The sequence below is a fragment of the Elaeis guineensis genome, chromosome 2 (assembly GCF_000442705.2).
Source record: "Elaeis guineensis isolate ETL-2024a chromosome 2, EG11, whole genome shotgun sequence".
NCBI lineage: Eukaryota > Viridiplantae > Streptophyta > Magnoliopsida > Arecales > Arecaceae > Elaeis > Elaeis guineensis.
In genome coordinates, this window is record NC_025994.2 from 102,132,132 (window position 1) to 102,157,684 (window position 25,553).

The window sequence follows — 25,553 nt, forward strand, 5'->3', positions numbered from 1 at the left end:
GTCAGAGTTGGAGGAGGGAAGGGGAGGAGGGGTTGTGGCGCTGAAGCTAGGAGAAGGGAGGGGCAATCATCGGTGTTCGCACGGAGCGATGGGGCCTCAGGTTCGTTGGGACCGGAGGAGGGAAACAGGAGGGGACGGCGATGGAGTGGAGCCACGAAGGAGAGGGTAGAGGGTTTGGTAGTGTCGGAGCTAAGAGAGGGGAGGGGAGGAGAGGAGAGGGGGTTTGGTGGTCGCACAGGACTGGGTGTGGCACAGATGGTGGGTGGGATGGGGTCGAGTTAGTAGCGCTAGAGCCGGGAGAAGAGAGAGGTGGTCGCCGATGCTCTTGCGGAGTCAGGAGGTTCAAGTTCATCGGAGTCGAGGGAGAAAATAAAAGGGGACGATGACAGGACGAGATCACAAAGGGGGGAGGGGGTTGGTGGTATCGAAGTCAAGGGATGTGGTGGAGGCGGCAGCGAGGGGCGGGGGGGAGACGATGGGAGGAAGGGGAAAAAAAAAAAAAATATTTGAAAAAAAGAGAAAAAAATATTAATATTTTATTAGTAATAATAATTTAAAATATTATTTTTTAAGATATTAATTTAAAAAATATTTGAGAAAAGAAGAAAAAAATAAAAATATATTATTATTTTATTATTAATAATAATTTAAAGTAGAAAAATATTAATTTTAAAATAATAATAAAAATTATTTTTTAAAAAAATATTATTTAAAAAAATTAATAATAATAATAACATACTGCAATGCAAATTATCCAAAATTTTTGCATGGGATTCACTCACACATCACCAGGACTTTCCTTTTAGTTTCCCGCCATAACCGAATCATGCCGGTCATTATGTGTATTTGAAACTTTCTATCTGTTAATATTTTATACATAACATCTCTCTTTAATAAAATATATTTTTAATATTTAAATAATAAAAAGATATCTTGATAAAACTACAATGTGAATGATAGTCATTCAATTTATCTAACATGTATATGTCAAAAATTTATATCTATATTTATTTAAAAAATATAATATAAATATAAATATAAATTAAATAATTAAAATTTATGATTATAGAATTAAAAAATTATTAAATAAAAAATAAATCAAATTAACAATATATTAATATAATTATTTATTTTAAAAATTTTATCTAAATTATATATAATATAAACATAGATGAGCATTTTGATATTTATTGTATAGTAGTTTATCTATATTTATATTTATTTTTTTATTAAATATGTTAATATTTGTACGGTGCTTAAATTTTTCATTAATATTTAGATGGGTTTGGCCACGGAAATAGATTTGTGTGGGCATCACGTGGTCCGGTTTTACCCCCAGCCACTGCTTCCTTTCTCGGTTTTTTTGCGCGGCGTGCAGGACCTAAAGAATACGATCGCCCTGGTCTCTCTCCTCGTTCCGCGTAGGAGACGAGCCCGCGGTGGCGAGTCGCGCGCGAAGGTAGGGCGAGGGAAGGCGGGCAATGCCGCGATCGCCCCGCCGCTCCGTCGCCGTCGACTTCGCCTTTATATGGGGAAAGAGGCCTTCGTTCGTGGCGTCCATCGCTGGTTCCACCGCCGTATCGCCAGCGCCTTAGCCGTGAGCAAGAACGGGACGAAGAGGAGGAGGAGGAGGAGAAAGGGGATCAGTTTAGAGTTATAGAGGGCCCCGGCATCTCTAGTCTTGGATTCCTCAGGTTTCCCTGCTGGTCGCCATGGATGCCCACAAAAAGGTCCGTTCACATCACCTCTTCTCTTTACGATGATAAAGCTCGAATCTTTCGATCTCTTTAGTCCAATCCATCTTCTTTACGTCACAAGTCTCGTTGCTTGCTAATTTGACGCCGTCCACATTTTAATCCTTGTTAAATACCAAGTTAGGGTTTTCTCTCTAATTAACCGATGTCATTAAATGAGTTTTCTATTCAACGTTCCGTTTTTGTCTTCTTCTACTTTAGATCGTTTTGTATCAATGTTCGATTAAAAAATTTCCTTCTTTTTGGCGGATCTTCTCTCCAAAGATCGAATATTTGCCTTTTTCTCCTTCATTTCCTTTGCTCCATGCCCTTAGGATCATGAATCTTCTCTCCTCATTTCAAGAAGTCTTCTTTACAAAGTTTTATTATGGGGTATTCTCCTTTGGATCACTTTTCATTAGAATGCCATGGAAATAATCAGAAAGATTTCTTGGTTTGCAGATCCAATTGCCAACTTCTTTCCGAAAAAGATTGAATTTTTATTCTTCCGCGTTATTTTGTGAGTTCCATACTGCCTTCTTTTCAAAGAAGTCCGGGTTATAGGAATACTTTTTCGGGTTCTTCTACTTCATATCACCCTTCTTTCGGATTCCGTAAAAACCAACGTTTTTTTTTTTTAATTTGTTTAAAAGTTTGGCTGCCAAGTTCTTTTTTTCTTTTTTTTTTTTTGCAAGATCTGTATTTTTTTTTCTTTTCCTCCTGCTTATTTTGTTTGTTCCATGCTTGAAATTGCTCTGCATTTTGTCTCATTTTTTCAATAATCTGTCTCTTTTTTCTCCATTTACTTTTCAACAAATAATCGATGGACTTTCTGGATATTTAGATCCTTCATGTAATCTGCGCATCTTCATCTTTTCTGGTTGGTATGGATTTTAGCCTTTTCAATTGTTAATTTATTCAGAACATGCTTGAGACTGAATTCTTCACGGAGTACGGTGAAGCAAGCCGATATCAGGTACAAGAGGTCATCGGCAAGGGAAGCTATGGGGTAGTTGGGGCTGCAATAGACGCCCATACTGGAGAGAGGGTGGCGATCAAGAAGATCAACGATGTGTTTGAGCATGTTTCTGATGCCACTCGCATTCTCAGGGAAATCAAATTGCTTAGGCTGCTTCGCCACCCTGATATTGTAGAAATTAAGCATATAATGCTTCCCCCATCTAGGAGGGAATTTAAAGACATTTATGTTGTTTTTGAGCTGATGGAATCAGACCTTCATCAAGTTATAAAGGCAAATGATGATCTCACACCTGAGCACCACCAGTTCTTCTTATACCAGCTACTTCGAGCCATGAAGTATATTCATTCAGGTGAATGTTGCTTCTTTATTTGTTTTGTGCTCGAAGCCATTTTGATTTTGTAACTCTGAATGTTGGCCGTCATTTGCCTTTTGTTTCCTCTGCAGCTAATGTTTTTCATCGGGATTTAAAGCCAAAAAATATCCTTGCCAATGCAGATTGCAAATTAAAAGTCTGTGACTTTGGCCTTGCCCGTGTATCATTTAATGATGCCCCATCAGCTATTTTTTGGACTGTATGTGATTTCTTATAGTGCAATAATTCTTTATTTCTTTTTTTCCATTTCTTTTAATATAGATGGTGGGTGGTGGTGCTCAATGTAGGTCTCTTCTTTTGTTATGTAATTCAGTATTTGTTTGCTAGAAACTTGCATACATGATAATAATGTTTTTATTTCTTAAATACTTTGTTGACAGTATTTTCACTATTTTCATTAGGATTATGTGGCAACAAGATGGTATCGTGCTCCTGAATTATGTGGCTCTTTTTTCTCCAAGGTGAGATGGTTTGAAGTTTTTTCCCTGTGGTTGGTTAATGGGCTCAACGGCTCTGTACCCCATCCACACCACACCCACCCAATTTTTTTCTTGGGATTTGGGCTTTTCTTGAGTAGGACATAGGCTTACAAGTTGCATATAAATTTAGCATGAGTTACTATTATGATTTGTTATGTTTTGCATGTACTTTTGTTCAATCCAAATTTAGTTTTTCCCCCCTCTTTTTTTTTTTGACAAGAGGCAAGCCTCACACCCTACTATCTCATAAGAACCCACAGTTTAGGGAATTGAAAGCAACCAGGCATTTAGTTCAGAAGGGTATAGACCCTCCCAGCACTGTGGCCTATTGATGTATGCAAGTGTAGGTTTCCACATGTATGCTTGTATGAACTGCAATCCAGGTAGAGGTCTGGCATCCATACAAACTGAACCTATTCTAGTGTCACTCTGCTACACATGACAGGAATTGTAAATGGCAGTAGCAGGTTTTGATGAAGCTTCTTTCAACAATTCTGGCTTTATGTTTTCCAAATGTTCCATACCTTTTATGACTGAAAGTACCTTTTCTGAGGTGGCAAACAAAGTCTCAGTTTTACAGGTAACCATGGAGCTTCTTTTCAGTTCCATCAAGCTTATCATACCTTGAGAGCTTTGCAGCTAATGTGCATTCGTTTATTATGTACTGTTAGCATTAGTGCTTCAAGGAGGTGCCACTCCAAGAAAGGGTAACAGCATCTTATATACGCTATATCCTCAAGTACTCCTGTAGTTAACTGCTCTGATAATCATTCATGGACCTCTTTCATGAAGCATATTAACAATCTCATCGAGGTCCTCCTATAGACTCATAATTTTATCATCATTCAGGAACTTAACCCTGTCAATACTTTTTAATTTGTGACCAAGCAAAATCAAGAAAACATGTGCTCTTGGCATCCTAACTTGCAATGCTTCATTTTCACTGTAGCATGAACCTTTCTAAGCATGAATGGTTTTCCTTGTGAAGCTGTTGTTTTATGTAGCATTAGGAAGTGACTGGCCATTACTGGTCTAGTATTTGCAAGGGCCCTTAATCCTTGTTTTGGGTATTTATTAGAATTAGGTTGCATCACTTGTATATTTAGATTGGATTTCGAAGTGTGCTTATCTGTGATCTGACAAGTTTGTTACACATTGGCAATGATACCGATTTTATTGATAAATCTGATATAAAGTAACGAGTTACTTGTATGCTTTTGTGTCTCATGAAATATGCTGCATATGGGATTCTAATGATGAACTATGTTTATTTTACTTGTTCAGTACACACCTGCGATTGATATTTGGAGCATAGGGTGCATATTTGCAGAAATGCTTACAGGGAAACCATTGTTTCCTGGCAAGAATGTGGTGCATCAATTAGATCTCATGACTGATCTGCTTGGAACTCCTTCACCTGATCCATTGCTAGGGTTGGTTCACTTTTGCTGTGTTTATAGTTAGCATATGCCACCCCCCCACACCCAACAAGAAAAAAAAAAAAGAGGAAATATCTACGGAACCTCAAGCATATCTTTATTATGGTTATTTTTTTTATTATCTATTTGCTATACATGTTGATATTCCCACTTGTGTTCATTTATTTAATTAAATTCTCATTATGAATGAAGAAAAATAATTTCTTACTTTTTCAGTTAAACACTTCATGTGACATTTAAATTGTTTCTGTTGTTCTGCAGATTCGAAATGAAAAGGCTAGAAGATATTTAAGTAATATGCGAAAAAAACCACCAGTTTCTTTCTCACAGAAGTTTCCTAGTGTGGATCCTTTCGCTCTTCATTTGCTTGAGCGCCTACTTGCATTGATCCTAAAGATCGACCAACTGCTGAAGAGATAGGATTCAGTAACCCTGATGGCTTGTTATAGATATAAAATTGAAGTGTGATTAAAGTCTTGGAGTGCAAATTTTATATTCCAACCCTGTTTTTCTTATGCTGCAGGCACTAGCCGATCCATACTTTAATGGTCTGTCAAATGTTGAGCGTGAACCTTCAACGCAGCCTATATCAAAACTTGAATTTGAGTTTGAAAGGAGAAATTGTCAAAGATGATGTAAGAGAGCTGATTATCGAGAGGTACTTCTCACAAATTGTTAAGACTGGTTGCTGTATGATTATCACTTTTATTAGCTACCTGTTTCATGTATAATGGATTATTTCTTAAAAGCAAGCAGATATTGGAGTACCATCCTCAGATGCTGCAGGAGTATCTGCGTGGTGCGGATCAGACTAACTTTATGTATCCAAGGTGAGACACTTATTTGTACATATCAGGAAAACTATTACTCTACAAAATAATTCCATCATAAAAAATGATGAGCAAGGGTTTTATTGCCAACAAATGTTTTATCTCATTTTTTAAAGTAAATAGTGGACACCTATGATTATGCATATCAGATTTCAACTTAATTTTGAAGATGTAGAGTGATAAAAGAAAATGAGCAACCTGAGAGCAAAGTTGCCTCTTAAAGAAGATGCCTTTCTTGTGGAGACAAATAAACATGTGGAAGTTTATGTTCTTCCTCTTTGCAAAGTTATTCTGTACCTTTTCCAGGTTGAGCCCAAAATAATTAAGGTATTGTTCAGATGAATTCTTATGGGACGATAATTAAGAGAAATGAAAATATCATTCTCTTAAATAGAAGGGGGTTTATTCTGAAAGCTGAGAGAGAGACAAGTAGTAGCAATCTCGATTTCTGAAATTTACTTTTATTGATATTTGGTAAAGCATCAATTACTATGAAGATCTGTTATTGTAGAAGACTATGAGAGCTCTTCGTGTCTTGGAGTTAAAAAATAAGTGGTAAGATGGAGTCTTTTTTCTTATTATTGTTGGTCACAAGCATCTAGCTTGATATGAGTTCCCAAGTTGCATTACGACTTATGACATATTGATGTCAATGTTCTGGACAACACAAGACTCTTAGAAATGTTATTCTATGTAGAATTGTGGTGGTTTCTAGAATTGGTTCTTTCATGTTGGCTGGAATTCAGATTCTTTTTGTAGGTTTCAAGTTTTCAGGTTCAGTAAGCATGTGCTGTCTGTCTGTCTCTCTGTTTGCCTTTCTCTCTACTTGTCTTACAGCATGTAATTCATTTTAAGTTAATGTTTTCTGCAACTGTGGATTCAATTTGCTGCTTAATGTATCCTCTGGCTTACTCCGAATATGCTGAGACCATTTCCCATTTTCTCATTTTTGACACCGACAATTTCCATCTTCCAAGCCTTATTCTCAATTTTGTCCATATCTCTGGGTTGCTACTGTTTTCTTTGGTTACCTAGTAGAAGATTGATTCTCTCATCTGTTTCTACCTTAGGTGGAGATATGCTACTTTGGCTTCTTGAATTCCTCACTAGTTTTTCTGAAAAGTTTTCAGCATTTAAAGGAGCAGAACTTGGCCATCTTATTCATTTGGAGAAAAATCATTTATTATAGGATTGTTTTTTCTTCTTACCTCCAGATAAAAAGTCCATTCACATGTAATAAGAAAATTATATTAGAGGGTAGAGATCATTTTTGAAAGCTGTCTCTTTCTTGCATGGGCTTGAGCGCTCAGTTATATTCAGAAGTCTTTTTAAGTAAAGATTATCAATGCTAGGGTTTCTTTCTTCTGCACCTCCTCACATGATTTATCCTCTGTGATAACTGATAGGAGTAGACCTTATGGAAACATTTTGTTATCTTGTATGGTAATTGTTCAGTTTGGCTTCTTGGCTTTGTATATGCCTCAGTGATAAATGCAATTTCCTTATTGAACCTTACTTTCCTTCTTTTTGCCTATCAATATTTGGTTGTGATATATCATAATCTCCTATGGATCTAATGTTATGGAAGATCACATGGTGGTCTAGTTTTTTTTTATGTTTTTGGGTGTTAGCATGATTTTGACTCATTTAGACTGGTCCAAACTTGTAGTTTCAATGTTATATCCCTTCTTCAGGGACATTATGGTTATGAGACCACCGTAAATGTAATCCTCAATTGTTCTAGTAAAATCTATTATCTGATTTTCTTCTCTCTCTTCAAGTCTTCGATTTCTTATTCTTTACTTCTCCTCTTTCTTTTCTTCAATACACATTAATACTCTTTGGACAGCATCTTTGCATCAAAATTATGTTTTTGAGTGCATGCATGAAACAGATCATACTGATGCCTTGAGATTGCGAGTCCCTTCATATTCTTAGAGCATCTGTGAAGCTGATTTTTTCACTTCAAGGAATCCTACAATTCTGTTTTAATATTTTTCAGTTTAACAGTCTTGAGACCATTATATGATCCGAAATTTACTTTCTGTTTTGCTTTTTCATTATGTCTGAGGTCTACCTTGATCTTATGCTAAATTGTTACATTCTCATGATCTCTATGTTATCATAAGAGATGAATAACCGCCATGAAGTTCTTTAAAGGTCTGTGGTGGCTGGCTGGAAAGATCCATGTCTTTTAGATGAACGACATATTGTCCATATTAATGATTTCTTGTTGTCATCCATATATGTACTTATCTACTGCCCCTTGACAAGCATCAGTAGTGTGGTTGCATTATTTGATTCAAAGTCATATCTGATCCAATAAGGATCTCAGGTACTTCTGTTAATAAAACGTTGTTACCACCTGTAATTGGTCAACTAATGCATGTTTTTTAAGGTCAAGCTACATTACCTTGGTTCATAGTGATGCCTAAATTAATGACTTTAGTGTATAATCGCAAAAAACAACGACTTTCAATTAGTAAGTTATTAAAAAACCTCAAAAAAGAAGTATGTTGGAAAGACTGATGATGTATTCACTAAAAGAAAATTGGGGAATTTGAGCTGATCTCATAGATCTTCTCTGTTTTGCAAAGTGATAGATTATTCCTGCATATTATCCTTGAATGTTTAAGGCATTGAATTTCTATGCACTCTTACCAGTGACACCGAAAACATAGGTAATAGAGGAGGGTTTTTTTGTGTGTTGCAAAGTTCCTGTACTGTCTTTCAACTTGAGGTGTGAAAATGCACAACCTTGTTGATGATACTTACCATGCCAACAAATCGTGAGCACTGTACAAAGGTGGCTACCTCTACGCTATTCCTGCCAGCCTGTAAATTACATGTATAAAACAACAGAGTGTACATAATAATACATAGAAATTTAAATCTGTACCCTACTTTTACCATTTGAAGTCTATGCCCATTGCCAACTGTTGTGAGTAGCTTTAGTTTTATGTCAGACAGTCCAGAACTCTTCTTTGTTGATTGCTGTTTGCCTTCTCAAAGAATTTGAGGTCCCAATCCATACTTTGGACATTGTACAGCAAAAAATCGTAGTTTACAATGGAACAAATCACAAATATTAGAATGAAAGAAACTTGGAATGCATAAGCTTCCCATCATATAGCTGAGCATCATGATGTTGGCATATACTGGAAACAATGTCTTTAGTGGTTACGTATAGTTGCATACTATAGTTAATAAGGAATTTTGAGTTATTTGTGCTGCTTATGTGTATACATCATGTTTTACTTACAAAAACAAGATGAACATGTAAAACAACAATTTGCATAGAACTGTAGAAATTTTCATGACTAATGAATGCCAACGCCCAAAATAATTTTGTTGAGAGCAAGTTTCCTCCTCGTTTACCATGAAATTGTTTGACTTGATTGTTCTATTTCTATGCTATGTCCGCATGTTGAGCTTAACATATTTAGTTGGATGACCATTAAATTCATTTAACAGTGGTGTTGATCGTTTTAAGCGACAATTTGCTCATCTTGAAGAACACTTTGGTAAGGGGGAAAGAAGCACTCCACTTGGGCGGCAACATGCATCCTTGCCCAGGTATGTCCAGCAAAAAAGGGAACAATCTAGAATCCTAGATTTTCTTTCCAGAAATATGTGCCAGCAGTGTAACATTTTTCTCTTAATCTATTTCAAGTAGTGAATTCTAACTTGTCAGCAGTTGCAAATTCATTTTGTTTAAGTGTGCCTTGTAATCTGTTCATTTTGTAGGGAGAGGGTGGGTGCAAATAAAGATGAGATCCCGGATCAAAATAATGATTTCGAGAAGCGAAGTGCAGATTCTGTTGCTCGTAGTACACTTGAAAGCCCTACAAGGTCACAGCAGGGTGAGAGATCAGATCATGCATCAGTTACAGATGGCATAAACAGGCCAAAGTACAGTGCTCGTAGCTTGTTGAAGAGTGCTAGCATCAGCGCTTCCAAGTGTGTAGTTGTCAAAGGAAGGAAGGATTCAGAAGTAAGTACACATCACTATATCTTCCTTTTGGCTTGTTCTTAATTCTCATTTCATTAAAGGAAAGAAATGATGCTGTATGTTTAGGTGGAGCTGATATGTTTCTTCTCACCGATGGCTGATTCACAGTCAAGGTTGTTTATAAGTCTTTCTCTGGGCTAGCTACCCTTCCAGATAGACGAAGACAAAGCAACCTTGGACTAATGGCAGCTTTTTTTCCCCTTTTTTCTTTGTGTGCGTGTGCGTGTTCCATGATGAAATTCTTCTGTTATGCAAGCACAGGTCAACTGCTTCATGCTTTCCACCCTGTTCGATGTTCTTGCCAATTTAACAATCTTATTCTATTGTTTTCTAACTTCTTAATGAGCAGCATCTAAAACATCCTGTCAAAGTAATACTATGCATTAGCAGTTGACATTTTCATGCCCACTATCAGATAACTTCCTAAACTTGTCTGTTTGGTTAGTTCTAACATCTACCCATAGCCTTAGAAAGTCAAAATTTGGCTCATTTGACTTAAGGAATTGCTATGGACATTGGGAGCATGAAAGCAGAATCACCTGTGCTTCAGAGTTAATTGCTAATTAAGAATTTTCTATGGGTAAAGGGAAACAAGTACTACATAAATGTGGCTAGTTTTTTATTTTTTAATTTATAAAACCATGAGTAATATGGACTTGGTCAACTGTTTCAGGAGGAACCGATTGCCGAGAACACAGAAGAGACGGCTGAGGGCTTGTCCCAAAAGGTAGCTGAATTATGTGCCTAACAACAAAGTTATGAGAATACATAATTGGATGATTAGTCACAGATTAGGATGTATGTCCTAAACTCCAAGTTTCAGGTCAGATTATCTAAGATTGTTATTAAACATGGCATTATCTTCACTTTTATTGCTAATAGGGGTGAATTTGTTGTTAATTATGATCTGGGGTTGCATCTGTTAGATCCCGAATGTTGTTTTCTCAACTATACTGTATGTTCCAATTGTTGCTGGAACATCAATGTGTAGCTTGCGCCTGCTGCTGGTATTTGTATTATTTGAGGGGGAAAATTTTTCTTTCATTCAGTAGGTAATTTCAACATTCCCGCGTTTCGTTCATCCCAGATTTTTAATTGTTAATTAATCTCATTTACTTATGTATTTTCTGTTCTGATAGTCTATGGAGAAGAAACATCCCTATGCTGAATCGCTGATTGCAGTAGTAATTTTTAAGTTTTGATGTTTAAGATGTGGAACCACTCTGTATGTATGGTTCTCAGCCCCCATCAGGTAAATGAAGACCCAGTTTTGCCCAGTTCAGGTTTTAAAACAATGCCGGAGATTCATTCCGAGTTCCATTTCCATTGAATTAGTTTACCAACATCAGCTGAGGAATATCAAGAAATGTCTGCAATTGTATTAGTTTGCATGGCCTCAAACATTGGATAAGTAGTAAGTCCAATCAAAATCTTAGTGTCAAATGGGAATGTTAAACCATCTTTCTGGTATAAAGATGGATAAATACGCGATGGCCTGGGCTGCCCTCGTCAAACTCTACAGGAAATTCCCTCTTTTTAGAGAATCTGTTTGATTGGATCTGCAGTTCTCCGGTAACCAGACTGTTTCCTTTATTCTAAGCAGTCTAAAATTTACTTCCTAATTGCCAGGCTGACATAGACGTTATTTAAAAAAGAAAAAAAAAATTGGAGGACGGCTTCAAAATTATATGCTCTCTGACAACTGGAACCTTTTTTCCTCGCCAAGTGTAATTTTGCTTACATCTTCTTTTCCTTGAAACAATATTGATGATATGAAAGTTCAAGTTCTTCGTAGGTTAGAAATTATTTTTTTAAACTAGTAAATAATTATAAATATTTTGTGCGGATGCTGTAAGTTCCATGTTTACCCCCATCGCGAAATCTAAAACCTCTACTTAGTTTCAACCAAACCAAATCGAGAAGGAAAATGTTTAATTTTATGTTTAGACGTGCTGGGAAATATCGATCCCACTCATGTCGACTCATCATCGGGCCTACATGTCCGACGTCCGACTTTATCGATCGATCGGCGGCTATCGACTGACCGAGGATACGTTGGTCGGATAGACTTTTTTCGCTCTCCCAACCGACTGCACTATGGAGTTCGATGTCCGACTCCAGTGACGTGCCCGACTGACTGTCGGAGGGGTCCAAATTTTCACCCGACATCCCTCAGCTGACTGCCGACCTTTGATCGGTCGGCTCCTCCAATCACCATACTACTGCCAGAGACTGTCAGTCCTGACAACAGCATGCGGCACTGTCGTCTAGGGACGTTATCCCACTTAAGGTATGGGTTAACCCTAGCGATTTGACAGTCCCACGGTGATTTGACATCTTTACGACGATTCTGACAGTCTTCAGTGAGTTGACAATACTTCAATTGTCCGCGTCATTAATGACGGCACCATACCACGCTCCACTATATATATCGAGGAAGGTAACAGTGCTAGAGGTCCCTTCGAAACTCTTGGACTTGTTTCCTCTCTCTCTATCCCTCTCTCGTTGAGCTCCTTGTTTTTTTTTCACTGTTGCCTAGTCTCCTCTCTGATTTGACTGTCGGAGGATCTCCGCTAGAATCACCTTCGGTCAGTGTGAATTTTTTTTTGCAGGCGCTCGTTCTCGGCGACCAGACGACGAGGAGATTGGCCTCAACAAGACGGTTATAATCCATGGTTCTCTACGTCTTGCTAAGGGCAGAGTTGAAATTTTAACCCAAATAAATAACCGAATCTGTCGCGCTAAAAGCCAGGCATGCGCCACTCAATAAGAAAGAGAAAAAAAAGGGGGAGCATGCATATTTAATGGTACCAAGACACAAATTCAGGTATCTTTCTCTGGCTCTTCCCCCTTGCTCCAGGACACACTCCAACGCCATCTCCCCATCACCTTTTCCCTTGCCAGAAATGGAGGACCCGACAAAGTTGATTCCAGTGAGTGCCTCAAGATTTTCTTTGTTCCAGCCTTGTGATTTAGATCTTGTCTTCCTATGATGGACTATTTACTCTTGTTAGTTTGTTTTCTTTGTCGTTTTTCTGCAATAGGAGAATATCTGTTGTTGCTTAGTTTGTAGGGTGGATGGCAAATTTCCTTTGAGATTTCATTTTGCCTTGGTTCATTGCAATTGAGATGGTTCATATCTTGAACTATCTTTATATATTTGAAAACTGCCTGTGTTTTCTGTATAATTTTATATATTAAAAATTATTGCCGAAGTGAGTTTTGTTATTGAGCTTTATCTTAGAATTTGAACAGTATATTAGGATGTCTCACTACGATAGAACGACTCTTTAATCGTCTCTCTCGTTCTAATAATGAAATGGGCTTTAATAACTGTTGGGGGATACCCACCGACCGACTGACTATCGGAGGGCCCGACCGGCTGGCGGCCCGACCGACCGACTATCGGAGGGCCCGACCGGCTGGCGGCCCGACCGACCGACTATCGGAGGGCCCGACTAACCGACTATCGGAGGGCCCGACCTGGCAGCCCGACTGACTAACCGACGGCCCGACGGACGACTCTGACTGACCGATCGTAAGTCGGGCGACAGGCCGACGGACGCCATCAGCGGCTAACTGCGGCCATTCCACGGTCCATTCCCGACCGACTAAACCCAGAGGTCCGGTAGCCGACCCACATGAAGCTCGCCGACCGACGGAGGAGTCCGACGCCACTCTGCTGGCCACCGACCCTGGGTCGGCCGACTCCACCAACCGCCGTACGGCCGCCAGACGTTGTCAGCTCTGACACGGACATGCGGCACAGTTACCTAGGGGCATTGTCCCGCCGAGAACCGGGTCAACCCTGGTGATTAGACGGCTACACGGCGACATGACATTTTCACGGCGGCTCTGACAGCCTACAGTGAGTTGACAGTTCCTCACTTGTCCGCGCCATTAATGATGGCGCCATACCGTGCTCCACTATATATACCGGGGAAGGCAACAGTGCAAGCGATCGATCCGCCCGTCTCTCCCACATACGCAGGCTCGCTTCTCTCTCTCCCTCTCTCCCTCTCAGAGCTCTCTGTCTGCATTTCACTGTTGCCCAGTCACCTCTTTGACTTGACCGTCGGAGGGTCCCCACCGGAGCCGCCTCCGGTCAGTGCGGACTTCCTTTTGCAGGTGCACGCTTCCCGCGATCGGGCGACGAGGCGATTGGCCGCAACAGATTGGCGCGCCAGGAAGGGGTCAACATGACAAAGACAAGAGCTCAACGATCGAGAATCACTGGGTCGGCAAGGCGTTCTTCCCGCCGGGAAGAGGCCTCTCCACCACCACCGGCGGCGGAGCCTAGCTCTCCGCGCCCTGCAGTGACTACGGAGGCGCAGATTGCGGCCATTGTACGGCAGATGACCGTACTAACCGACGCAGTCAAAAGCCTCCAGCAACAACCGGCGGCCCGGCCTATGCCTCCAGGAGCAGCCGCCGACGGTCGCGCCGACCCCTGCCGCCTCCAGGCGAGCACTCCCAACAGCGCTCCCATGGGGAGGAGGAGGGTCGACCTCGGCGCGACGACCGACGGTCCCAGCGGCCCTCTCCTTCCCCGTTGGAACGGGCGAGGAAGGAAAAGCGGCCGCGCACACCGTCGGCCTCTCCTTCAGAGTCTTCCGGAGGCTCCACTCCTGGGGTCTCCCAGCATCGACGAGCGGACGACTACGAGCGACGGTTCGAGGAGATCGACCGCCGACTCGCCCAACTGCAGATGGACGGCCAGAAGTCTTCGAACGACGTCGACTTCCAGACCGCCCAACCTCTCTCCCGACTGGTCCTCGACGAGCCGATTCCCAGTCGGTTCAAGATGCCGCACGTGGAGCCCTACGACGGCTCCACCGACCCAATCGACCACCTCGAGAGCTATAAAGCTCTCATGACAATTCAAGGGGCAACCGACGCTCTTTTTTGCATCGGTTTCCCCGCCACACTTCGCAAGGCTGCCAGGGCTTGGTACTCCGGTCTTCGATCGGGCAGTATCCATTCCTTCGCGCAGCTCGAGCACTCGTTCGTGGCCCATTTCAGCACCAGCCGAAAGCCGCCGCGAACGTCGGATAGCCTTTTCTCCCTCAAGCAGGGGGAAAACGAGACGCTCCGACACTTCGTGGGCGATTCAACGCTGCCACGCTCGAGGTCCGGGACCTCAACGAAGACATGGCGGTTTCAGCCATGAAGAGGGGCCTGAGGTCGTCCCGATTTACTTATTCCTGGACAAGACCCTCCCCCGAACATACGCCGAGCTACTGGAGCGCGCATACAAGTATATGCGCGCGGACGAAGGAGCGTCCGACCGACGCCTGGTCGAGCCCAGGGGTCCGAAGGAGAAGCGAAGAAAAGGTCGGGAGCCCACCGAACCAAGCAGGCCCCCGGCCGGTAGTCGGCTTTCTCCACCCCGACAGATCCAAAAATCACCCCGCCGACAGACTCCGAGGTCGGTGCGTCCCAGGTATGACTCCTACACTCCTCTCTCCGCTCCCCGTGCGCAGATCTTGATGGAGATCGAAGGGAAGGAATACCTGCGACGGCCTCCGCCTCTGAAGGCAAAGGGCCTCGACCATCGGAAGTACTGCCGGTTCCATCGGAGCCACGGCCACGACACCGAGCGATGCATCCAGTTGAAGGATGAGATCGAAAATCTCATCCGCCGGGGTATCTCGGCAAATTTCGAAAGGGTCCGCCGACCCGACCGACTGCCGATCGACGCCCCCAGCCGACTGAAGAGGCACCGACTAACCAGCCGACGGCCGGAGTCATCAACATGATTTCCAAGCGGCTGGGATCGGGGACGTCTACAGGGGGGAGCCGACGAAAAAGCCACGACCGAACGACGTAATCACCTTCGCGGAAGACGACGTTCGGGGCATCCAGACTCCCCACGACGACGCTGTTGTTGTGTCGGCGACAATAGCCAATTACGATGTAAAACGAATTTTTGTTGATAATGGAAGTTCGACAAATGTTTTGTTTTACTCGACCTTCTCCCAATGCGACTACCGACGGATCGACTTAGTGGGGTCTCCACGCCCTTGATCGGCTTTGCCGGAGACACCGTCACGACAGAAGGAGAAATCACCCTGTCCGTGACGGTCGGTACCGAACCACGGCAAAGCACGGTCTCCCTCATCTTCGCGGTCGTCCAAGTCCCTTCGGCCTACAATGCCATACTCGGGCGACCCGGACTGAACGCCCTCAGGGCGATCGTCTCGACGTACCATCTCCTTGTTCGATTCCCGACCAGAAACGGAGTCGGGGAGATGCGCGGAGATCAACAGCTCGCCCGACGATGCTTTCAAATCTCCGCCCAAAGCGACGAGACAAAGGATCCCCTGACAATCGACAAACTGGATCAACGGGAGGAGGAAGAGCGGGGTTCGCCGGCCGAGCAGCTCGAGGCGATCCCGATAGGAGAAAATCCCGACAGAAAAGTTTGGATCGGGTCTCAATTGCCCGACGCCGAACGCCACCGACTGGCGGAGCTCCTGACGGCCAACGCCGACATATTCGCATGGTCGGCAGCAGATATGTCGGGCATCCCTCCGGAAACAATGACTCACCGACTCAACATCGATCCGACGATGAAACCGGTGAGGCAGAAGAAAAGGTCCTTCGCCCCAGAAAGGCAGAAGGCCATCGACGAGGAAGTGGACAAGCTGCTCGAAGCGGGCTTCATTCGGGAATCCACGTATCCCGATTGGCTCGCCAATGTCGTCATGGTCAAGAAACCAACGGGAAGTGGAGGATCTGCATCGACTACACCGACCTCAACCGAGCATGCCCGAAGGATAGCTTTCCACTCCCAAAGATCGACCAGCTGGTGGATGCGACGTCCGGATTTCGACTGCTCAGCTTCATGGACGCCTTCGCCGGGTACAATCAGATCCGGATGGCGCTGAAGACGAGGAGCACACCGCGTTCGTGACCCCCAAGGGCCTCTACTGCTACAGGGTGATGCCCTTCGGATTGAAGAACGCCGGTGCCACCTACCAGCGACTCGTCAATAAGGTCTTCAAAGACCAATCGGCCGCAACATGGAAGTGTATGTGGACGACATGCTGGTGAAGAGCACGCAGATCCCGGACCATGTTCAGGATCTCGAGGAGACCTTCCGCACCCTTCGACGACACCGAATGAAGCTCAATCCGACCAAATGCGCCTTCGGGGTGACCTCGGGGAAGTTCCTCGGATTCCTCATTTCTCAGAGAGGGATCGAGGCCAACCCTGAGAAGATAAAGGCGATCCTCGCATGCGTCATCCGAACACCAAGAAGGAGGTCCAACAACTGAACGGGAGAATCGTGCTCTTAGCCGATTCATTTCCCGATCAGCTGAAAGGTGCCTCCCGTTCTTCAAAACCTTGCGCCAGGCGAATGGTTTTCTTGGTCGGATGAGTGCGAACAGGCCTTTGAAGACCTGAAAAAGTACCTGGCTTCCCCGCCGCTGCTCGTAAAGCCGCAGGTCGGGGAGACCTTGTATCTCTACTTGGCCACATCTTCTGAGGCGATCAGTTCGGTGCTCGTTCGGGAAAACGAGTGCCGAACCCATCAGCCATTACTACATCAGCAAAGTGCTCCACGGCGCCGAAGCCAGATACTCGGAGACGGAAAAGATGGTCTTCGCCCTGACCGTCTCCGCGCAACGGCTCCGCCATACTTCCAGGCCCACGCCATCGTGGTACTCACCAACCAGCCCCTGAGGGCCGTACTGCGCCGACCCGACACATCCGGACGACTCGCTAAGTGGGCAATGAAGCTTAGCGAGTTCGACATTCAGTACCGACCAAGGCCTGCCTTGAAGGCTCAGGTCTTGGCCGACTTCATCGCCGAATGCCCGACGACCGACAAAAGGTCGGAGCTGAAGGCCCGGGACGAGATTCGGTCTCTGAGCGGGACCCGATCTCCACCTGGGTACTTCACATCGACGGAGCCTCCAACGCTCAGGGAAGCGGGGCCGGGCTCCTGCTCACGAACTCGGATGGGGTAGTCACCGAATACGCCCTCCGGTTCGACTTCAAGGCCTCCAACAATCAAGCCGAATACGAGGCACTCCTCGCGGGCTTGAGGATGGCGAAGGAATTGGGCGTCGACAGCCTCCGGGCATTCTCCGACTCTCAGCTGATGTGGGGCAGGTCAAGGGCGACTTCGAGGCGCGAGATCCGACCATGATCAAGTATCTTCAGAAGGTAAAGGATCTCGTGGCCCGCCTCGAGTATTTCGAGATCTCCCACATCCCCAGGACGGAGAACGCCCGTGCCGATGCTCTCTCCAGATTGGCAACGTCGGCCTATGATTCTTTGGGTCGGACGTTTGTCGAAAACCTCCAACACCGAGCATTGATCGGGTCGAAGAAGTGCAGCAGCTAACGTCCGAACCAAGTTGGATGGACCCGATCGTCCGGTACTTGTCCGACGGGACCAGTCCCAAAGATCCCGCGGAGGCCAAGCGACTCCGATGGTCGGCGTCACAATATGTGATCATGGACGGCCGACTCTACAAGAGGTCGTTCTCCCTCCCTCTGCTCAGGTGTTTGGGACCGACCGACGCCGACTACGCTCTCCGAGAGGTTCACGAAGGAATTTGTGGGAATCACTTGGGGGGCAAGTCCTTAGCCTTCAAGGTCTTGCGACAGGGCTACTACTGGCCGACCATGAGAAAGGATGCGGCAGAGTTGGTCCGAAGGTGCGAGCCATGCCAGAAGTATGCCAATATTCAGCGCCAACCGGCCAGCCAAATCGCTCCCATTGTCGCTCCGTGGCCCTTCGCTCAGTGGGGAGTCGATATTCTCGGCCCCTTCCCACCGGCGTCGGGCCAAAGGAAGTTCATCGTTGTCGCCATCGACTACTTCACGAAGTGGGTCGAGGCCGAGCCCTTGGCGCAGATCACCGAGCGGAAGATGGAGGACTTCGTCCAAAAGTCCATCATCTTCAGGTTCGGATTGCCGCACACCATCATCACCGACAACGGACGGCAATTCGACAACCAAGACTTCAAGGACTTCTGCGCCAGGTTCCACATCCGTCATCGACTAACTTCAGTCGGGCACCCACAGTCCAATGGCGAGGTCGAGGTGACGAACCGAACCTTGCTCCATGGACTCAAGACCCGACTGAACGAAGCCAAAGGTCTCTGGGTCGACGAGCTGGGCTCCGTCCTATGGGCTTACCGAACGACCCCCCGTGTCCCGACCGGGGAGTCGCCGTTCAGTTTGGCCTACGGGACAGAAGCTATGATCCCGCTCGAGATTGGCCTGCCATCTTCAAGGGTCGAGCAGTACCGCGAGCCGGACAACTCCGAAAGCCGGAGGGCCGACCTAGACCTCCTCCCCGAACTGCGAGATGAGGCTCAAATCCGAATGGCCTCATACCGACAGAGGGTCGCCCGGTACTACAACGCCAAGGTCAGACCAAAGCTCTTTAAACCTGGCGACCTAGTCTTGAGGAAGGCGGAGGTGTCGAAGCCCTTGGACCAAGGGAAGATGGCTCCCAACTGGGAAGGACCCTACAAGGTTGCTGACACCTTCGGGCCGAGAGCCTATCGGCTGGAAACCCTTGAGGGAAAAACCATTCCCCGGACTTGGAACGCCGACAACTTGAAGCTGTATTACCAGTGAATTCTGTAATTCAATCATCGGAATACAAGTTCAGTTTGAAAAATCGGAGTTCTAACTCTTCGACTACTGATCGGCGCTCAGCCCCGACGCATCGACGCGGACCTGGAACCGACGACACATCGGCCCCTTACTCGGACCGATGCATCTACGATGACGGGAGTTTGTACTCCTTCTACGGTCGAATTTTCGGGCAGAATCCATCGGCCGACTGATCGATCGGGCCCCGACCGAAGAAAGGCTAAAAGCCCACGCGGCTGTTGCCGCGACATTCCGACCAGGCTACGGCCGGTCGAGGGATATTCGGCTTACCACCGTCTATCACATGACGCGACCTTAGTCGCACCCACTACTCGCCGACCGACCTGCGGCCGGCTGAACGACACTCGGTTCGCCACCGTCTGTCGAAGGACATGAGAACCCGACGCAAGAGCTTGGGGATCCGACTTACTATCGCTCCCCCGACACTGCGCCGGTCGATGTTCGACTGAACGCATCTACGGAAGTCCGACTACCGAACTTTACCAGGTTCGATCGGATCCCGACTTAACAGATGCGCCCGAATAGCGACTACAATTATTGAAAACCGACCTAAAGTCGGGACACAAGCTACTTCGGAGCTGTGCAAGCCGGTTAAGTCCTACCGACTTACCCGAGTTGGCGACTTCTCTAAGTTGGCGACTAGGGTTCGACATTACAGCGATAAGAAACATTACAAACAAGAAGCAAAAGAGAAGACAATTTCATTCATTGATTAAAAGAAATTACAAAGTCGGGCCGAAGCCGATTACATGTATTTTTAAAAAGAAACAAAAGGAAGACAGTCGGCTGGACCGATCATTCGTCCTGGATAATCTCTTCGACCGATGGAGGATCGGGAAGAATCGGTGTCTCAACCATAAGCGGCGCTGGGTCGGCGGCAGAAGGATGTCCTTCAGTCGGCAAGGGACCTCCGGTCGGCTCCTGCTCCGGAACGGCTTCCTCCGTTGGGATGATGCCTCCCGACAGATGGTCGGCCTCCTCTTCGGTTCCCTCCTCTTCGGCGAGTAGCGGCGCGACTCGGCTGACGTCCACCTCCGGGTACAAGGCATGGACGGCATCCCGACCATCTTCGAACCCGACCCGGTAGGAGGCGAAGCCCGATTCGAGCATCTCCTCCTTGAACCGGTCGGAGGCCCGGAAGTCCTCAACCGCACGATCGGCCGACTCCCTCGCCGACCGTGCCTCGTCCTCAATGTGGGCCAGCTCCTCCTTCGCCAACTCCACCTCGGCCCTGGCAATTTCGGCGTCGATTTGGGCGATGGACAAGTCCTCTTCGGTTTCCGTGAGCTTCCCCAGGCTGACCCGAAGTTGCTCGCGTTCCCCTTGGAGTTCGGAGGTGGCACTGTCCCGTTCGCGTCGAAGACGACGCACGACCCGACCTTTGTGCTTGGCCTCCTTCTTGGCCGACTTCAGTTCGGCCATAAGCCGGGAGACCTCGTCCGTCAACTTGGCCTCCCGGTCGACCGACTCCTGTAGTTGGTCGACTAGCATCGTTCTTTCGGCCTCGGCCGCCGCCGACCTTTCCTTGAAGGCTGCCCGAACGTCGCCGAACCTTCGGTATCCGGCCTCCAACTCGGACATGGTGAAGATCAGCTGCCGACGGAAAAATGCTTTGTCAGAATTATGTGGCAAGCAAAAATTTTTAAGGAAAAAGGTGACGCGAAGCTTACCTCCACCATCGACGGGTAGAACCGCGACAGCATCTCGGTCACCTGCCGAGATCGCAACGACTGAACGTCGGTAGGGAGGAGGATCCCCTGGCACAACCTCCTCGCAAGGTTGTGGTCGGCCAAGGCCGATGCACCCTCGGGGTAGTATGCGCTGGGGGGCATTGATCTCTCCTCCTCCGAGGGCTCCATCGGGGCTTTCCCCCGATCAGCTGCCCCGACCGACGGGGCTGGCAGCGATGGGACGCTGGAGTTCGACCCGGCGCCCCCCGTTGCGCCAGCGGACGCCTCCGGACGATGTTCGGCTTCCCGAACGACATCCGGCTCCACCCGCGGCGGCGAAACCGCCGACACTCCTTCGGCCACTTCCTCGGTCGGCCTCTCCTCGACTCGGACGGTCGGAGCCGCGAGGGCTATAATCGGCTCCGACCCCTCGGTCGCCGACGCTTCCACGGTTGGCGGGACTGGGGCTGGTCTCTTGGAAGGGCGCGAAGGGCCTGCCCCCGACGCTGGCCTCTTCCTCGCGGCGGCAAACTGACGAATTTCGGCGTCGGTCGGCCTCATCCTCGGCGGTGTCCCTGCAAAACCGACCACTGTTAAAGGCCGGACCAGAACTACCCTAAAGCCGAACAAAAAGAAAAGCTGAGGAATCGGGCGATACCTATTCGGGGGACCAGACTCAGGCCGGCATCATAGAGAGCTTGCTCGGTAACAAGCTCCCTCTGCTTCGGGACCAACATGTCTTTGAGTCGGTGGAAGTCCTCCCGGTCGTCCACGTCGACCCGACTGTTGTCGTTGGCCTCAGTTCGGGGTACACCCCAGCGAGAAGGAAAGCCCCAAGAGGAGGAAGAGGAAACAAAGAAAAACTGGTTCTTCCATCCATGAATGGACGATGGAAGACCGGTTATGAAGGCAAGACCCTTCCGGGGGTTGAAGAGCCACCACCCTCGGGCCTTAGGGTGGGGTCGGAGCACGAAGAAGGCCCGGAAGAGGGAAACGCGGGGGTTGGTCGGCAAGAGCTGACACAACAGCGCGAAAGAAATGATTAGCCGGACAGAGTTCGGCGCCAGTTGCGCCGGACAGAGTCCGTAGTAATCAAGCAGATTCCGGACGAACTCCGGAATCGGAAGTCGAAGACCCGCACGAAGGTCCTCAACATACAGCCCCAGGTCGCCGGGCGGAGGGTTGTTGACCCGACCGCCGGCCCCTGGAGCATAGAGCCGAAACTGCTCCGGGATGCGATAGTGCTCCCGAAGCTGATCGACGTTCGGCCCCGAAAGCGAGGAGGCCTCATCTTCCGGAGCCGATAGGGTGTCGTCGGTCGGGTTCCCCGACCGAGCTCCCTGAGTCGGTTTCCTGGTCATTGTGCAGGAACCGAAAGAAAGGAAAGGAGGGAAGAAAGCAAGAAGGGGAAGGAGGACCACGAACCCGATGGACCCTCCGGAAGTAGAGAAGAGCTCTGCCCGCGACGACCGAGAAATCGCCCGGACAGAGTTTCCCCAGCAAATGGCAAATGTGGGTCAGGGTCCGGGAGGTCCTATATATATAGGGCCGACCGACGGCCAAGATGCTCCCGCGCCGACCAAGGTCCTCCAGATGCGCGACGCGTGGCGCCCGCCGGTTGGCTAAGGATTCGGCGCGCTTCGCCCCGGGACGCCCGCACCGCCCGCATTAAATGCCGGAGCGGGCGCCGGCCAACCACCTTGACACGCGGCGCGCGGGGGTTGGCTCCGCAGTCGGTCGCCCGCGCCGGTCCGCGTTCCCGATGGGACGCCTCATCCACGATCGGCGCCGAATATCCGATCGACTGAAGCCGTATCGTCCGGCACCCGATCTTCTGGCACCGACGTGACGGCTGACAACGACAAGACGTGGCGTCTGACACCTGACGCCGGCGCGACTTCCGGCATCGACTAGACGTTCGGATCACTGGGATTCGCGAGATGTCTGACAACGGATCAGCCGGCGGTACGGTCGGATCTGCACATGCGACAAATCCACTCCCAGTCGTCCGGCCCTGCTACCCGAATGAAGACATCGACCAGCTCTCCACCCGACTTGGGAGTGGAGGGGGGCAACTGTTGGGGGATACCCACCGACCGACCGACCGGCTATCGGAGGGCCCGACCGTCTGGCGGCCCGACTAACCGACTATCGGAGGGCCCGACCGTCTGGCGGCCCGACTAACCGACTATCGGAGGGCCCGACCTGGCAGCCCGGCCGACTAACCGACGACCCGACGGACGACTCTGACTGGCCGATCGTAAGTCGGGCGACAGGCCGACGGACGCCATCAGCGGCTAACTGCGGCCATTCCACGGTCCATTCCCGACCGACTAAACCCAGAGGTCCGGTAGCCGACCCACATGAAGCTCGCCGACCGACGGAGGAGTCCGACGCCACTCTGCTGGCCACCGACCCTGGGTCGGCCGACTCCACCAACCGCCGTACGGCCGTCAGACGTTGTCAGCTCTGACACGGACATGCGGCACAGTTACCTAGGGGCATTGTCCCGCCGAGAACCGGGTCAACCCTGGTGATTAGACGGCTACACGGCGACATGACATTTTCACGGCGGCTCTGACAGCCTACAGTGAGTTGACAGTTCCTCACTTGTCCGCGCCATTAATGATGGCGCCATACCGTGCTCCACTATATATACCGGGGAAGGCAACAGTGCAAGCGATCGATCCCCCCGTCTCTCCCACATACGCAGGCTCGCTCCTCTCTCTCCCTCTCTCCCTCTCAGAGCTCTCTGTCTGCATTTCACTGTTGCCCAGTCACCTCTCTGACTTGACCGTCGGAGGATCCCCGCCGGAGCCGCCTCCGGTCAGTGCGGACTTCCTTTTGCAGGTGCACGCTTCCCGGCGATCGGGCGACGAGGCGATTGGCCGCAACACCATCCTTTAAGTTGAAGCTGCATTTTGATGGCAAACCAAATACTCTTAGTAAATGGACACCTAATGAACCAGTGGTTTAAAGATTCTGAGTTGCTGCCACACAGCGAGCATCGAACATTCTCCTACCATCCTTTCTTTGCAAGCACTTCACCGATATGGAGCTTGTTGCGCAATGCCAACCAAAAGAATATGCGGATTTTTTCTAATATTAATGACCTCCAAATAATCTTTTGGAAGAGACAATGGAGGCCACCATTATTTAGAAATGAATAGAAAGATTTAACCGAAAAGCCTCTATTGGGATTTAGCTTCCAGACCCGTACATCAAATATCTGCAAAGGCCTAGCAAAAGAGAGACTATGTATCAATTCTTCAATCTGGTTAGTTTCTTCCCACGTCAAAGGTCCTCTCAAGGCAATTTTCCAAGATAGAGATCTCCAATTCCAAAGTGAGCAAATGGCAGTATGCTGTTTGACAACTTTTTCATACAAACCAGCAAAAAGAAAGCTCAATGGCGATGCATCAATCTAGGAATCTTCCTAAAATCCGATATTTCTCCCGTTATCCAGCTTGAAAGAGAGGCAATTCCAGAATGCTGCACTTTGCTTACATACGTCCTTCCAAATTGACGACAAGTTAGAGAGAGATTTCTTTGATCTCATACAAAACTTACTTCTCCTATAATAAGCTCTTTGAATCTGGCTGTGCCATGGACTATCCGAGCCACATAAGAATTTTCATGCCCATTTGGCAATAAGGGCAGAGTTTATTTGTTCTAAATTTTTGATTTCCAAACCCCCTTGTTCCTTCGATCTGCACACAGAATCCTAATTAGCCAAGCAATGAAAACCACTGATGGTATCCTTATCCTTCCACAAAAAAGCTCTCCTGATCTTCTCAATTTTATTAATAACCCACTTTGGCAATTTGAAGAAAGACATATTGTAGGAGGGCAAGGCAAATAACATAGAGTTTACCCAGGTTAATCTTCCATCCCAAGATAGTAATCTTTCTTTTCATGAAGCCAACCTTGCATTGATTTTTTCGATAAGAGGCATCCAGCATCGCTTTGGCACCTTTTTATCACAAAGAGGCAATCCAAGATATTTGAATGGAAAAACCTCCCTAGAGTAGTTCATCCAATTTGTAAACAAAGAAGCTTCGAGTCATCCATGCTGAGGCACACAATTGAACTTTTATGGAAATTGATCTTTAGACCAGATGCCTTTTCAAAAGCTAACAAAATTGCCTTAGCTGTCAAAAGACTATCCTTTTTTTGGCACCGAGCAAAAGAGAATCATCAGCAAATTGAAGGCTATAAGTCCTTTAAATTCCACATGTGAACCAATTCCTTCAATGATTCCAAGAGAACCAGCCCATTTGAAGAGTCTAGCAAGCATGTCAACGACAAGTATAAAGAGAGAAGGAGAGAAAGGATCACCTTGCCTCAAGCCCTGTTTGCACCTAATCCATCTTCCAGATCTATCATTAACAAGG

General features: G+C 47.2%; 1 pseudogene; it reads left to right on the top strand.

The window, feature by feature from the left end:
• The first annotated feature begins 1,383 nt into the window (after positions 1-1,383).
• On the top strand, positions 1,384-10,929 carry LOC140855758 (mitogen-activated protein kinase 9-like; annotated as a pseudogene).
• The last annotated feature ends 14,624 nt before the right edge of the window (positions 10,930-25,553 follow it).